The 12,428-nt window shown below is 44.5% G+C and overlaps 1 pseudogene; it reads left to right on the top strand.

The window, feature by feature from the left end:
- Window positions 1–11,967: 11,967 nt before the first annotated feature.
- On the top strand, window positions 11,968–12,086 carry LOC133243630 (5S ribosomal RNA; annotated as a pseudogene).
- The last annotated feature ends 342 nt before the right edge of the window (window positions 12,087–12,428 follow it).

Genomic DNA, 12,428 nt, shown 5'->3' with positions numbered 1-12,428 from the left:
TTTGAGGACTCATCACCCAGTGCCTGAGTGAGATGGCAGTGAGGAGAAGACAAGACAGTGCCTCGATGTAAGTCTTAAATCCACCCAGGTGACAACTTCATTTTCAGTTAGTACTTTGCTGTATTTGCTGTCTATCACATGTTATCCATTTACCCACCCCTCAATCCATCTTATCTTTTGGATTCACCTCATAATAAGCTGCAGACATGAGTACACTTTACTCCTAAACCCCTAGCATTCATAGCATTAACTAGAGTGTAAACTGTGTTTATTGTTCTTTCTTTGAGGTAAAATTTACACTCAGGAAATGCACAAAGCTTAAAAGAGCCACTTGATGGGTTCATTTTGATGAGTATACACCTATGTATCACAAGCTCCCATCATAGCGGAAAACTTGAGTTATTTTGCTCCCTTTGGCAGACCCCTCTGTTGACTGTATTCTCAGGACATCTGATTGAGGAGCTAATATGGTTTTGAAGGATGCTAAGGTGACGTTTGTAAATGTAGCAGACACCAGAGTGGAAAGCCAGTGAGCCTTATGGAGTACAATGGAATTCTAAATGCTCAAGAGTGCACAATTTCCTTTAGGGTAGAAGGAACTTGCAGCTTCAGGAAACCTCAGAGGTTGGGGATTGGGAGTAGAGAAAGGGTCTGGGAGTAATCAGTTTGAAAGCATACAGAGTTGAGCTTCATTCCCACTCCAGTAAATCTAGAATTGCAATAGTTTCAATAGGCTGTGTAAATGTTGACCTTTGGACTCTCAAGGGGAAAGTGGGGATGGGCCACAAAAGAATGGCTAGCCATGTGGAGTGTCTCCAGAGGGGAGATCTCCAATCTGGGGACCCTCAGGACTTTGTGAAGCACTTGGTCCCCACCCTCCCTGTGCTGCTCATCCAGGATATGATCTCTGCCCCGAGTCTAACCACTGACTTCCAGAATGTTCTTACTGCTGCTACTGTTGTTGTTCAGTTGCTGTCATGTCCAATTCTTTGTGACCCCATGGACTGCAGCACATCAGGCTTCCCTGTCCTTCACTATCTCCTGGAGCTTGCTCAAACTCATGTCCATTGAGTTGGTAATGCCATCCAACCACCTAGTCCTCTGTTGCCCCTTCTCCTGCCCTCAATCTTTCCCATCATCAGGATCTTTTCTTGTGAGTTGGCTCTTTGCATCAGGTGGCCAAAATATTTGAGCTTCAGCTTCAGCATCAGTCCTTCCAATGAATATTCAGGGTTGATTTCCTTTAGGATTGAGTGGTTTGATCTCCTTACTGTCCAAGGGACTCTCAAGAGTCTTCTCCAGTACCACAGTTCAAAAACATCAATTCTTTGGCACTCAGCCTTCTTTAGAGTCCAGTTCTTACATCCATACATGACTACTGGAAAAACCAGAGCTTTGACTCTGTGGACCTTTGTCAGCAAAGTGATGTCTCTCTTTTTTAATATGCTGTCTAGGTTGGTCATAGCTTTTCTTCCAAGGAGCAAGCATCTTTAATTTCATGGCTGCAGTCACCATCTGCAGTGATTTTGGAGTCCAAGAAAATAAAATCTGTCACTGTTTCCACTTGTTTCCCATCTATTTGCCATGAAGAGATGGGAACAGATGCCATGATCTTAGGTTTTTGAATGTTGAGTTTTAAACCATCTTTTTCTCTCTCCTCTTTCACGTTCATCAAGAGGCTTTTTAGCTCCTCTTTACTTTCTTACCATTAGAGTAGTATCATCTGCATATCTGAGGTTGTTGATATTTCTCCTGGCAATCTTGATTCCAGCTTGTGAGTCATCCAGCTGGGCATTTCTCATGATGTACTCTGCATATAAGTTAAATAAGTAGGGTGACAATATACAGCCTTGGCGTACTCCTTTCCCAGTTTTGAACCAGTCTGTTGTTCCATGTCTGGTTCTAACAGTTGTTTCTTGATGAGGAGCTTCTAAAAAAGTAGCTGAAAGTATTTTTCAGAAAGTCTATGTATCCTTCCCCCCAAGTTTGAGTGATTCAGGAATGTCTGGGCATTATGGAAGGACTCTTGTCTTCATGAAAACTGAAAGCTGAGATGTGTAAGGCCAGTGCTTGATATAGCAAGCAAGGCACCCCTTCTCTTCTCACAGGTTCGTCAAGTCCCAGGCTTCAAATAAGGGGCCCCCACCCGGTCCAGCTATCTTTAGCAATGCCCTGCTGATAGCCTGAGCTAACCAAGTGGGTCAGATGCCACAGTCAAGGGCAGGGAACCTCTCCTCCATGGTGGCTACTGACCCACAAAACCAATGTCGATTTAGGTCACACACAGTTATCAAAGGCAACTCCTGTTTGCAGTGACTGCTTCTTAAGGAAGGGTAAGGTACTGGGGCTGTTTTTATCTTCAAGCAACCCACAGCAGATAATTGAGAGAATGGACCATAGCACTCAATTCAACACTGAATTCTATTTTCCAAAGATGCTTCATTCCTTCCGGTGGCTATTTAAGAAAAAGACAGAGGGCATGTAGGAGAATGGGAATAGCAGTACAGAAAGAAGACAGTTGGGAGGGACATGGAAGATAGAAGGCGACTGAAAACAATGATAAAAGGAAGAGTCAGGGGTTGGCGGTGGGGGAGGGGAGTGCTGAGAAAAAGAAAAAAAAATGGCAAGTAGAAAGACAAATCCATGTAGTACACAAAAGGGACAGAAAGATACAAAACGGGAGAGAAAATGAAATAGAAAACCAGAGTATCAGCCAGGCCAACTCCTTAATTCTATTGAGGGGAAAACTGAGGCCCAGAAAGGGGAAGTGATTTGGCCAAAGTTTTGCTGCCAGTTGATTCTTCAGCTGAGGCTAGGACTCCAGTCTCTAGACTCCCAGATCAGGAGCATAGCAGCCTAGGTACCAGGCTTTCTGGGAGAGACCAGACATTGTTCACTCAATCAAGAAGTTACATGTTGAATCTGAATCTAGGAAGGAAAACAGAAAGCCTCAGATCTCATAAGACCAAGTCAGGCAACTGACAGATCATCAGAACCGGAAATCCCAGGTCCACAAGGTACCTGGAAGGGGCTCCTGGAACCACTGGGTTGTCTGAGGCCAATGGGCCCAGTCCTCCTAAGTGGCCCATGGATGGATTCCCTTAGCTACAAGGAGGAAACGAAACAGGCTGGATGTCTGTTCCTCCTCAAAGCTCATCTACGTGTCCACTGCCAGTTCTGAGCACAGAAGTGGAAATCAAAAAATGTCAGAGGTTCCTGGGAAATTGGAGGCAAGATGGACTAAGTCTCCCCCAGGGCAAGCTGATCCTTGGCTCACTCTGGGCCAGACTCACTCAATCCACTCCACCAACTCTAGACTGAGAGAGATCCAGGCCAACTCCAGGTTTATCTTTCTGTTAGGGCCCCTTAAGGCTGATTGCTCCAGATAGTACTTCATGGTTGCCCCAGAGTACTTGGCAATTCACTAGCAAACTCAATCTAACCTGTCCCCCTCCACAGATTTACAAACTTTTGACTGAATTTTGCCAGGGCTGGATATAATTAGGCATGGAACCAGAGGTTCCCAAAGTCTGCTATATGCCTACATAATATACCCATATGCATGTGTAGAAAATGCTTTTGATCCACAAATCTTATATAGAAAAGCAGCTTATGATGGAGTTTCTTAAAAACCCTCTTCTATGGAGCATTTATCCTCTTCAGGGATAAGTCTGGATTTAATTCCCAGTTAGCCTCATCAAACCACACAGGCAAGTTTCCTCAGTCTTCTAGTGTTCTGGTTTAAAAACCCTATGGCTGATCCTTTAGTTCCATTCTGTCACCTAGGCTTAGAGTGCGATGATCTGGAGAGGCTATGGTGAACATGACAAAGAGGAAATGCTGTGAATCAGTAATGTCCTAGGCGGCAGAAACAGCTGAGTACAGCGACTAATACATAGTAGCTGCTCAATAAATATTGTTGCCAGAGTCCTTTCATACCAGCCAAACTGCTAAAGCCCAGAGAGATTAAGTGACTTATCTAGGATCATACAGCTGGTCAGTGACAGCTAGGTCACTGTGGACCTAGTGTGGACCACTCATCCACACTAGGTCATGGATGAGTCATATGAAAGAGGAATATTTTAAACACAGGAACCTTCTAACACTTCTAATGTATATATAATTATATACACAATACAATGGAATACTATTCAGCCATAACAAAGAATGAAATAATGCCATTGCAGCAACATGGACGGACCTAGAAATTATCATACTGAGTGAAGTCAGTCAGAAAGAGAAAGACAAATACCATATGATTTCACTTATATGTGGAATCTAAAATATAACAAAAAGGAACATATCTATGAAAGACAAACATTCACAGAGAGCAGACTTATGGTTAGCAATGGGTATTGGGGGTGGGGGAGGGAAGGATTGGGAGTTTGGGATTAGCAAACTACTATATACAGGATGAATAAACAACAAGGTCCTACTCTATAGGACAGGGAACAATATTTGACATCCTGTGATAAACCATAATGGAAAAGAATAGGAAAAAAAATCTATGTATAACTGAATCTTTGCTGTACAGCAGAAATTAATGCAACATTGTAAATCAACTATCAGATCAGATCAGATCAGTCGCTCAGTCGTGTCCGACTCTTTGTGACCCCATGAATCACAGCACGCCAGGCCTCCCTGTCCATCACCAACTCTCAGAGTTCACTCAAACTCATGTCCATGGAGTCGGTGATGCCATCCAGCCATCTCATCCTCTGTCGTCCCCTTCTCCTCCTGCCCCCCATCCCTCCCAGCATCAGAGTCTTTTCCAATGAATTAACTCTTCACATGAGGTGGCCAAAGTACTGGAGTTTCAGCTTTAGCATCATTCCTTCCAAAGAAATCCCAGGGCTGATCTTCAGAATGGACTGGTTGGATCTCCTTGCAGTCCAAGGGACTCTCAAGAGTCTTCTCCAACACCACAGTTCAAAAGCATCAATTCTTGGGCGCTCAGCCTTCTTCACAGTCCAACTCTCACATCCATACATGACCACAGGAAAAACCATAGCCTTGACTAGACGAACGTTTGTTGGCAAAGTAATGTCTCTGCTTTTGAATATGCTATCAAGGTTGGTCATAACTTTCCTTCCAAGAAGTAAGCATCTTTTAATTTCATGGCTGCAGTCACCATCTGTAGTGATTTGGAGCCCAGAAAAATAAAGTCTGACACTGTTTCCACTGTTTCCCCATCTATTTCCCATGAAGTGGTGGGACTGGATGCCATGATCTTCGTTTTCTGAGTGTTGAGCTTTAAATCAACTATACTTCAATAAAATTTAAAAATGTAAGTATTATTTATTCTTATCACTAAAAAAATAAAAGAAATTAGGATGTGGGAATTCCCCAGCCATCCAAGAGAGGTTAGGACTCGGCTCTTTCACTGCCAAGGGCCCAGGTTCAATCCCTGGTCAGGGAACTAAGATCACACAAGCCTCATGGAAGGGCAAAAAAATAAACAAATAGAACACTAAAAAATACATATATATATAGTAACCTTCTAGAATCACAGTCTCTCAGAATGACCAGTGTGATCTCCCTGGAGCCAGCATCCAATGATAAGCTAAAAGTGCTCAGAATTACCACCCAGGGATTTTAGTCCTGCCCCCTGGTACTACACGAAGCAGCCAAACCCTTCCACTTGATAAGGATTTGAAGACAGTCAGTGGAACCTCTGCAAATCCCTGGTTCCTTCAACCACCCTCCACGTGACACTCCTTCCACTCAATAACTTCATTGCCCTCCTGTGGATTCACCGAAGTCCCTGTGGTGCCCAGAAGTGGGTACATCCTCTGAAGGGGACTTACTCTGCTCCTTCCTCTGGATGTTATGAGAGCGTGCTACATCTCTCAGCACTCACATGGCACTGTTTGCCCTTCTTTAATCTGTGGTTAGCTCAGACCCCCCCAAGATCTTTTTTATATGATCTCTTGTCAAACTGTCTCCTTCATCTGAAAAAAGTACAACCAAATATTTATAAACTCTGTACTGCACTTCACATGGGTCCCACTTTTTAAGGTCTGATTCCTGGAGGAAGATGCCATCAAATTCTTCTAGGCCAGAAAACCTAAGTCTAAATGGTAAACCTTCAGTGAAGTATTCTTCCACAACCTTAGTTTTTTCCTACCTCACATATTTTTATCTATGTGTGCAACCCCATGGACTATGGCCTTCCAGGCTCCTCTGTCCATGGAAATCTCCAGGCAAGAGTACTGGAGTAGGTTGCCATTTCCTCCTCCAGGGGATCTTCCCAACCCAGGGATTGAACCAGTGTCTCTTACATCTCCTGCATTAGCAGGCAGGTTTTTGTTTTATTTTTTTTTTACCAGTAGCACCTCATGGGAAGTCCATTTTCATCTATATAAAACTTAAATAAGGATCATTTCTACAAACTATTAGAGCTTACTGGTTTAAAGATAGCATACATGTGTTCAGCAGAGTAACATTTATTTAGTGAATATCATGCACTGGACATTGTGAAGGGCTTTCTATACATTTAGCTCATTCCCTCTGACAGCTGGAGGATTGTTCTCCCAAGTTTATAGACAAGGAAACTGAAGCTCGAGAGACTCCACTGTTATTAAGGGGGAGAGGCATGACTTGAACCTAGTTCTGACTAATCCCAAAGACCATGTCCTTTCATTTAAGCCAGTGGCTCTTAACCGTGGCTGCACATTAGAATCAGCTGGGGAGCACTCAAGCCTCCCAACACCCAGGCCCCACCCCAGCCAATTAAAGTGGAGTTCCTGGAGGTGGGCTCCAGGCAGGGGTAGGTTGTAAAGGCTCCCCAGGTGAATCTAATATACAGCAGTAAAACCACTGCTTTGTACCATGCTGTTTCCAAGGTATATTAGGCCAGCATAGATGTGAAAACAACTATTAGGCCCTCTGTATATTTGTAGCACTGGTTGCTTCAAAAAGCAAGACTGAAGTTATTTAAAGGCACTAACATCAAACGAATAGTGCTGGAGAGACAAAGCCTGCAGTCCCCTGTTCTGATGAGGGAACGAGGGTAGCCACCTATATTCCCTTGTAACTTCCCACCCCCTTGAAGCTTCTGCAGCTTATTTCTCTGAGTCATGTGCTTTCCCTGTTCACCGCGTTCAGTTCTAGAAGCTGGCCTATCTACTGGGTGAGCAGACTACAGGTGAGTCCTAAACATTCGTAGCTGTGGTGGGGTATTTCTGTGTCTCTTTAATGTATGAGGACAAAAGTCTTGGGTTTTCTGTTTTGCTTTTCCCTTTCTGAGTAGGTTGTCCGAGATGGTGCCTGAAAGGTTTGCCTGGGGAATCAAGACTCTATATTCCTTCCTGTACCCCTCTGGTGGGTCCTTTTATGATGTTTGCAAAATTAGGAATGGACATGATGCAACTGGGAAAATAATTCGTACATTAGCCGGAGGTGCAAATCCCCAAAGAGCCCATTGCCAAACTAAGAAAACTCCAAGTTACTGGGAAGCTGTAAAACCTAGCACTGCGAGAACAAAGGGCCCAGGCATATGGAACAGCTTATCAGAGGCCGGGCAACAGAGCCCGCGTGAGAACAGCACCGGCTCCAGAGAGAGACACCTAGGTCTGTTCAAGGAGAGGTCAGGAAGCGTTGGGGATGGAGAGAGGGCTGAAAGATGTGATTAAAGTAAATCCTCCAAAGATGGAAAAGCTGGCCTCAATGGCTCCTTCCTGTGCTTAATACACTTTCTCAGTTTCCGGGGAGTGGGCGTGGGCACTGTGGGCCATTTGCTTCTGGCCTGTGGCTCCCTGTCCTTCCTCCAGCACTGGAAGACATTCTTTGCAAATCCTGGGTGTGTGTTTCCCTTTTTACAAGCAGTCAGGGCTCTGGGAAGAAAATGGATCTCTCTTCAAAATCATAATACCATCATATAGGCAAAAAGGGCCTCTTCTCATAGCCTTCCCAGAGACTCCATTGTAATAACCCCTAAGTAGTAAGGGCTTCTGGGACAGTTTCCACACACACACATTGAGCACTGAGGAGAATGAAAGCAGAGACCCAATTTAGGTCTCTAAATACACATGTTCCCATGGACTGTGACGAAAAATGGGACTGAGTGGTTTTTTTTTTCTCTGTTTATCCTGTCTTTCCTTTTCTTTTTTTTGGCCTTGAAGAGTCAGGTAATCTAATCTCCACAGACCTCCATTTTTCCTCAGTTTGCCTGGGCAGCAGACACCACCGAAGAGAGTTTTGGAAGATAAACAGAATGTGTCAACACATCCAAAATGTTTCCCTCATGTGGCTCTCAGCTCACACTTCTTTCGAGCATTGGAGCCATGCGACATTTCCATGCAAAGAAAGTCTCAAAATAGCAAGCAGTAAACAGAGCCAGGGAGCCTGATGTAGCCCTGCCCCGTACCAGCCCTGGGCCCTGCTCCCATCCACAGGGAAGCCAACTCTTTCCCTCCTCAGACAGCCAAGCCAGGCTACATGGTCAGATAATCAATGACAGGTGTCACGCCCCATAATAAACTTGAAGGAAACAGACAGACACATATAGAATCCTCCAGGCTTGACTGCTGCAGGAGCAGCGTTGACTGGCACCTTACAAAGAAGCCCTACACGTGGGCCTGGATCATTCCATCCCAGGTGCCCTTGGATCGGCAAGGAAGGTGAGAGAGCGGAAGGGGCCCCAGGAACTGCTCAACTGGGGAGGCTCTAGCCAGCAGGGACTGGGCCGAGACACTGGCAATGTTTATTCAGCTTACAGCTTTCATTTATCCTAAGTCATTTCAATGAGTTCAAGGAAAGAAATCATTCTACTGGATTGAGTCCATCCCTAAATATTTGGGACACACGCTGAAAGGTTAGAAGCAAACTCCTGCAAAGAAATGATTGCTGGAATGAGGGAGTTGGCTACCAGAGGAGGCCTGGGACGAAGGCCAACCATGACCCGGGAGGGAATCAAGCGCAGTGAAACGATCCATGAAGTTTCTTGGCATTTTCAAGCACTCCTGGAAAGAGAGTGGCTCATCAACTTCACTGAAGAATCTCCGAACAAATAGCTCCACTGTCTCTGGGTTTCCTGGCCTCAGAAATGGGCTGGGCAACTTGACTGAACACTGGGAAATGAACATTTTGAGTCTGGCATCTGAGGCTTTCTACTGGGGTTCAGGGTGCTTCAAACAGCTTGCTGTGATCTTCAAGGTTGCCCAAGTGCCAGGCAGAGCCCCAGGAGAACAGGTTTTCTCAGCCCTACCTAGACCTACATCTCTTGGCCTCTCGTTGTGTAGGATGGATTTGAGTCAAGCATGTCCTTTGTCTTGAAAACAACAAAATGAAAAACCAAACCTATCAAAACTACTCCAACGAGGCGGTGAATAATTTTCCAACAAAAACTTCCTGAGAAAAAGAGAGAAGGGACTAATAGAGTCAGCATCCTATTAGATTGAGGCTTCCCTGGTGGCTCAGATGGTAAAGAATCCACCTGCAATGCAGGCAGACCAGGGTTTGATCCCTGGGTCGGGAAGATCCCCTGGAGAAGGAAATGGCAACCCACTCCAGTACTCTAATTCCATGGACAGAGGAGCCTGGCGGGCTACAGTCCATGGGGTAGCAAAGAGTCAGACATGACTGAGCAACTAACACACACATTGTTAGAATTAAGGGTCAAGAGCAAATTTCCTGTTTTGGAGAGCTTGGGCCACACTTTTGGGCTTCGTTTTTGGAAACTCAGCACCAGCAAGAGGAGGTGGTGAGCACTTGCCTTGGGAGTTCTCCGCCAAGAATCAGGGACCCAGGCCCAGACCCTGGATCCAGTCCTGGAGGCCAAGGTGGAGCCTGCTACAAAGAATGGACTGGAGTTGCTACAAAGGGGAACAAAAAAGGGGGTTGGAGAACAAGGACAACCTAGATGCCCACAACAAACCAGGGTAGAGGCCGGGACATGTGTGAGACACAAAGTTGGAGGGGCTCCACAGACACTGGGCCCTCCAGGCCTGGCTCTGCTTCCCAGGCCCCTGACCCTGTCTGTGGAGAAAGGGTGCCGTGAAGGAAGGATGCACCCCTGGTGAAGACAGTCACGTCACCCGCACGTTATAGCACATTGTATTTTTTGAAGCATATACTCCTGCTTCCAAGAAAGAGATCACAGTTTCATTTGTGGGAGCAGTACCCCCAAAGTGCCCAACAAAAGACCAGAAACGAAGAGGCAGGCACAAAGACCTCTCACCAACATTCCTTCGAGCAAAGCAAAGCATTACCACGGGGCTATTTTCATGGCAAGAGGCTCATATGCACTTTAATCCTGAAGAAGCAAGATGAAACACCCTACAATCTCTGTTTCAAATCCATGTTTAAATTTTACTTTAAATGTTTTATGATAAGGGATACAAAGTCTTACTTAATGTACCTTCTAAGGATTTCTTGTCCTGAAGCAATTTGTAAATGTTGCAGGGTGTCAGAAGTCGGTTTCAGTGCAGAGAAGGAGCTGTGTTCTGAAATCCCAAGGGGCACAGGGCTAGGAGGAGGCCCTGGGGCCATCTGATGGGAAGAGGAGGTTTCTCATTGCCCTGGAGTCTCCCTAAGAGTTTATTACTTAAGATTGGGAAACCTTGAGCAATAGGGCTTTGGGATTTCATCTCAAAATCCTCTAGGCAGCAGATTGCTCCCTTCGGGCTGCTGCTGTGTGTTAACAAGGGATGGGTTAGAGCATCTGCTGCAGATGCAGGGCAAAGCATGAGCAGGTCCTAACCTCCTTAGAGGTAAGCTGAGAGTGCTGGGCCCAAGTTGGAGTCAGCAAACTTTTCCTGGGAAGGACTAGCTAGTTAACAACAGGAAATATGGATCACATATGGTCCCTAGCATATTCTTTCTTTTCATTTTTTAAACAGCTTTACTGTGATATAATCTGCATATCATGCAATTCAGCCATTTAAAGTATATCATTTAGGGACTTCCCTGGTGGTCCAGTCGTTAAGACTACATACTTCCACTGCAGATGGCATGGGTTCGATCCCTGGTCTGGGAACTAAGATCCCACATGCCATGGGGTGTGGCCAAAAAATTTAAAAAACAACTATCATTTAGTGGTTTTCTGTGCATTCACTGTGTTGTACAATCATCACTATAATAATTTTCATGTTTATCACCACAAAATTAAACAAACCTGTATCCATTAGCCATCATTCCCTTTTCCCCATCATCCTAAGCTCTAGATATGTTGGCCTATTCTGTTCATTTCAGACAAATGGAATCACAAAATATGTGTCTGGCAAATGGCTTCTCTCACATAGTATAGTGTTTCCAAGTTCATAAATGAGGAACATGTATCAGGAATTCATCCCTTTTTTTGACCAAATAATACTCTATTGTATGGATATTCCATACTTTGTAATTCTTTCCTCAATGGACAGTTGGATTAGTCCCTCCTTTGGGTTGTTGCTAATAATGCTGCTATGACATTCCTATACAATGTCTGTATGGATCTGTGGATCTGTGTATTCAGTTCTTCTGCATATATACCTAGGGTTGGAATTGTTATGCCATAACAGTAACTTTATGTGTAATCTTTTGAGGAATTTCTGTATTTACGAATTGATGGCACCATTTTCCCATTGCACTAGCAATATATAAGAGTTCTGATTTAGTCACAGTTCTCACCAGCACTTGCATTTGTCTTTTTGATCATTACCATCCTAGTGAGGGGCTTCCCTGGTAGCTCAGTTGGTAAAGAATCTGCCTGCAATGCAGGAGGCCTGGGTTTGATTCTTGGGTTGGGAAGACTCCCTGGAGGAGGGCATGGCAACCCACCCCAGTATTCTTGCCTGGAGAATCCCCATGGACAGAGAAGCCTGGCGGGCTGCAGTTCATGGGGTCACAAAGAGTCAGACATGACTGAGCGAGTGAGCGTGAAGTATGATCTCACTGTGGTTTTAATGTGTATTTTCCTAATGACTCTTGATGTCAAGCATCTTTTCAAGTATTTTTGGCATCAACACTCTATCAAGAGAGTGTAAAAACTACAGCCATACCACCCTGAAGTCACTGAATTTCATCTTATCTACAAAGCTAAGTAGGGTTGGGCCTGGTTGGTACTTCAGTGGGAGACCACCTGAGAATTCCGGATGCTATAGGCTTAAAAAACAAAACTAGACTTGGCATCTATCCCCAAGCTAATTTTAAAGAATTCTGGAAGTTCCCTGGTGACCTAGTGGCTAGGATTCTAGATTTTTTACTGTCGTGGCTCAGGTTCAAGCACTGGTCATGGAACTGAGATTCAGCAAGTCATGTGGCATGGCAAAAAAAAAAAAAAAAAGGTGCTCCAATAAGAAATCTGGAACTCTTGACATAAATGGAAAAATAGAAAGTTTCAGTGAAGAAAAAGAAGATGTAAAAAATGAAATAGACATTTAGGGGGAAAAAAAGTGTGGGAAAAAAATAACTCACATATGGGAGAAAACATTTGTAGATCATATATT

The sequence above is a fragment of the Bos javanicus genome, chromosome X (assembly GCF_032452875.1).
Source record: "Bos javanicus breed banteng chromosome X, ARS-OSU_banteng_1.0, whole genome shotgun sequence".
Taxonomy (NCBI): Eukaryota; Metazoa; Chordata; class Mammalia; order Artiodactyla; family Bovidae; genus Bos; species Bos javanicus.
Note: the sequence above shows the minus strand (reverse complement) of the source record. Positions and strands in the feature narration are given on the sequence as shown.